Source organism: Meleagris gallopavo, chromosome 8 (genome assembly GCF_000146605.3).
Source record: "Meleagris gallopavo isolate NT-WF06-2002-E0010 breed Aviagen turkey brand Nicholas breeding stock chromosome 8, Turkey_5.1, whole genome shotgun sequence".
Lineage (NCBI taxonomy): Eukaryota > Metazoa > Chordata > Aves > Galliformes > Phasianidae > Meleagris > Meleagris gallopavo.
This window is the reverse complement of record NC_015018.2, coordinates 27,926,780-27,931,983: the sequence shown is the minus strand read 5'-3', so window position 1 is coordinate 27,931,983 and position 5,204 is coordinate 27,926,780.

Genomic DNA, 5,204 nt, shown 5'->3' with positions numbered 1-5,204 from the left:
TATATATATATATATATCAATCATTCTTTTCGATCATGCCAGATCTTTCTGTAAGTGTTCTTCTGTTCTTATTAGTACTCACGTCACTTCTACAGTCATGGCAATATCTACACACACACTCATACTGTGCTTACTATCCTATAACGCTACTAGAAAAAAAAATAATTAAGAAAATAAAATAAACTGTGCTATCCAACTAGGTTTAGAGTTTACTTAGTTAACAGTCAATTGATGTTAATACCAGGGCTAGATCAACACCAGTCTTCTCCCCCTTTCTGGTCTTTAGGATAGCAAAGACAGGAAAGAGGGAGGAGTGCAGGCAAGAGTTAGGCCCGTTAGGGAGAGAGCAAGAGGTGGAAATAGCTGAATTTTCATATGGCAGTGGGTATTTGCATCAAGAGTTGCAGAAGTTTCGGTCAGACAACAAGCATTCTCAATCCACGCCCTGCTGTTAAGAGAAACTCAGGCCAACTCATATCATACAAAAGTTAGCCACACTCAGAACTGAATTCTAAAGTTTGGGCTAAGAAAAACATTCCAGTTAAGGATAGCATTTGCACAAGTGAATAAAAATAAAATTTAAGCACATAAAATGTAGTGAAGATAGCTAAACTTAAACATTAATAAAAGCTTTCCAGAAGATCCCAGCCACTACAGCGAATTACTAGCTGTATTCCTATTTCAGTACCATTCATTAATTGATTTTGGTTATGAAAGGAAGAAACAAATTTGCTTAGAAGTTTTATTTCTCATAAACCTATGCTGATTTTAAGTTTATACTCTTCTCTGTTCATTTGTTTTTCCTCAGTATTTTCTTCCCTCCAGAGTAATAACTACTAGCATGATGTAGAAATCAAGAAAATTCTTTACTTCAAGGAGAAGCAAATGGTAATACAGGTGTTTAAATAGGAAGTTCCTATCAAGTAGCGAAATAAGTACAGAAAAATAGCATCCAAATGCATATCTTTTACAGAAGCAAAACATTCTTATATAAATGACAGTCAATATTAAGTCATACTTTAAAATACTTAAGCATATAAGAAATGAAAGCTGTGCTTTATGACAAGCTTTAATACATGATTTAGCAGGTAATGAATGGTGCCAATAAGCAATTGTCACTGAAATCTTAGGTCAGTCAGTTATCCATAAATTAACAAATAATTTCTCATTATGATACATTATCCACCAAATGTAAGACAGACAGAATTCCATTATTTTAATTAGTGCGGATTCCTTCTTACCTCCAGATTTTATAGCTTATATGCTACATTTTAAATTACTGAAAGTATTAGATTTATCATTCCAAAACAACAAGATCTTTAAAATATTTTAAAATTTGACAGAAGACAAATACTGTTAGTGGGCTAAAGGTGGAAGGCTATCTTGAATACAGCACAATTTGTCTACAATATGATTTATAGTCCCAACCTGTAACATGATAGCAAAAAATAAGGTTTTTCTTGGAGGTGCCTGAGGTCTACAAATCTCATTACCGTCATTTCTTTTCCACCTCTAAATTTAATAGCTTTTATTTTTAAGGGGCAAAACAAACATTGATGGACATATCCAAACCAGATTCTTTAGCACTACTTCTCATGTACTCATTACCTATCTTTGATTCCATATAATTTATAAAACAAACAGATAAGAAAATCCGAATCTCTGAGTAATGAAATTTCTCATTTAAAGTAGTAAGAATGTAGCCGTGGAGGCAAGTAACAAATGAAAATGAATTTATTAGATTCACATTATCTTCTAATCATAGCTCTAAGGAGTATTTTCAATCAGGTCTATTTTATATAAAATATCAACAATTACAACAGCATGTTTCAAATATTTAAAAATGAACCTCCAGTTTGAAGTGTTATAATCAAACGTGTCTGTGGAAAAAAAAGCAAAAAAATTTTATAACTGGCAAAAAGTGTAAGCCTAGGGATATGTCAGCATCTCTAATTTAGTACGTGTCTATTTTGTTCTGTAAAACACATTTTACAGATACAGGCCATTAAAGGTAGAAAGAAACATTAGTAAAGAAAAAAAAACACTAATTTGTTAGGTAGATTATGCCTTACAGAGATTCTAAAACAAAACTTTTGTGTGCATTCTGAATGGATGCTGCGAATATAATCAGAGATACTACTTTATGTAAATTTAAATTGGAGATTGGGATGGTGTTGGGAAACAATAGACAAATGGATTCAGTCTAACATGGAGCAGGTATATGCAAAAGTCTGAAGAGATAAAACAGTGTTCTTCAGCATCAGTTTTTTATGATGATTAAAATTACTATTTAACATTGATATTGGCTCAGCAAAATTGGCACATCTCTCTGAGGGATTTCTGCACATGGGTAATAAGCATTCCTATGCCTTCGAGTCTTTCATTAGGACTATCAGAAATATAATGCTTTAAAAGTTAATTTGCCCAAGGCATCTTTCCTGCAACTACAAGGACATGCAGACAACACATGTGCTCTACCATTTATGATACTCTGGAGAACTGCTGTGCATCACGCCCCTTGGTGGTATACTGGCTAAGCCATTCACAATGCCCTAAGAAAATCCTACTGTTTGGTCTATTTGCATTTTCCTATCACAAATTCTGTCATGTGAACAATGATGCAATTATAGGTTCCTTTTGTTCACATACAGAGTTATAATACAATATCTTGGTCATTGCCGCTACTTTTGGAGAAACTTCCAGTAGACTTTAATTTGCTTTCTCAACCAGAGAAGCCCAGGGGGGCATTTCATTTTTCAGAGAATCAATAGGCCCCAGCTTCAGAAAATCCCAAGAAAAATATTTAATTTTTCAGACGCAACAAAATTACTACACATACATAACATTACATAAACAGCATTTAAGTAATGAACATCAAAAATATAAGTACTCACAGTAACACGTTCCCCTAAGCGGATTTCCAAGATACCTATTTTCAGAGTCACAGCTGCAGGGGGGGAAAAAGACAAAAGCAAACATTCCCATTAAATAATGCATAGATTTTATACAAATGTAGCCAGAATATTTATTCCAAATAGCATGAGCTTGATTAGTAGCAGCACCGGCACAGGAAAACATAAAGTATGGGATATATTTCTTAATCGAAGAGCTACTTTCTGGAGTAACCAGGAGTGATGAGACTTGAAGAAGGACTTAAGGTGTGCTTAAAGCAGGCGCCTGCTGCAGGCCTCAGTGTTTTGTGTCCACTTTGGATAAATGGGAGTAGGGCAGGGAGGATGAACACAGAATCTGCCACTATCTACTCTGCCCCAGGGACTGCTCACCCCCTGGCTGCCATCCATCCCTCCACTGGCTCTCTCTAAGGAGACAACATTTATCAGGCAGCTGTTCACTGCAGAAACTGTGCAGAAACTTACAAATGTGCTGAAGTCACTCCTTCAGCGATGGAATATACATCCTCAGGTTCAAACACACAAACACATTATTTCGAACTCTTTTATATGAAAACAACAAAATACCCATAATCATAAAATAATGACTACACTTTCACAGCACCTAAGAGAACCTAGATTTGCTCCAAAACTACATAGACTGCTCTAGAGAGGCTAATCCTAAACTATTAACAGTAACTAGACCATGGCAACCGGTTCTGGGGCCACAAATTGCAGTTGTGGCATAGCACAGTGGTGTTCCAGAGGCAGCAGACCATGCAAAGGATGCTAGGTGAAATTTAAGCTGAATAAAGCACACTGCATCAGACTGTCACTGCTGGGGAAAAAAAATGTGCATGAAAAGAACAGGAAAAATACCTTTCTTATAAATATATATTTGTTTTCAGAGGCATGAAATATGCTATGGAATATCATAGTGATCAAATTGAGTTATATAACATTTCTCTAAAAATGTCACGTACTTTAGTAGAAAATAACTATCTTGTTCTAGGTTTTCTTGGCTATTGTACAGAAGTCTCCAGCAAAATTATAATTTGCTATTAAGCATACAGAATGTTTCATAAAACAGAGAGAAAACTTATCACTGCCTATTAAATTTCATGGAAATATTTTCCCACAGGAAATCTGGCTCAGTTAATGCATGGAATACTCTTTCATTACTTTATTCTCTTAGAGAAATTTAAACTGCAATGAGTTTTTGCTGTTTATGTTATTTTATTTGTAAATGATATTAAAAAACTTTCTGATTTCGATGTCATGTGAGCTAACAAGCATGCTGTACAGTACTGCCTGCCTTTCTGTTGTTCTCTTCACTGGTTTCAAACCTGGTGTTTATTACCATGCTCATTATTCAAAATCAGGTAGAGCTTATTTCACTCCTACCACAGAATGGGACTTCTTTATTTCTTGAAAATCTCTATTGGAAAAAAAAAGAAGGAAAAAAAAATACTGCTTCCATACAGCTCCCTTTCACCATTCAGCTGCCCTTCTAACCAGATGAAACTATCTTCTGTGGGTCAATAATTTTCAGAAACCAAGGATTTTCAGAATCACATACACATTTCTATTTATATTAAAGAAGAAAAAAGGAAAAGGGAAAACAATAACTAAGAATGCATAAAATAAAATTATCCATAAAAATCAGTATAATGCACCACAGGTCTTACTGCTTAAGGAAGGACACAAAAGAATGTTTGATACAAAAATTATTAGGTATGTAATACTTTCCCATAGACAAGTATTCATCTAAATCTCAACAATCATTAATTTCCTGATAATTTTAGACATGACCTTCACAAAACTTGAGGAGAAAATGGCAATACAATTTTACAGCTACCATTTCAGCATACTGCATGATGAAATGATAAAATATGCATAATAATATTTTTAAAGTGAATTATAATACAGTAACAGCATTTTATATACTATCACATTTATTGTACTTTCTGTATAGTGAACCCTGTAGAAGACATTTTACTCAAGGGGTTGGCAATTTTGGGCAAGCCATGTCCAGTCTACTGGCCTTAGGAGACAGTACATGCGCATGAAGAGCTGCTGTAAGGGGATGTATTGGAATGCCTTGTGCAGTCCTGTGCTGCATGCTATGGGTGCTATGAAAAAGAACCTCCCGGCCTGTCCAAAGCCACACAACCCTGTTACATCACTACAGTGTGGGAAGGAACCTCTTCCATGGGAAGGAACTGTGCAGCATGCCGAGGAAAGTCCATCACCCTGAGCCTGGGGCTCCCACCATCTGCAGTGACATAAGCTTTCCCCCTATATGTACTCCTC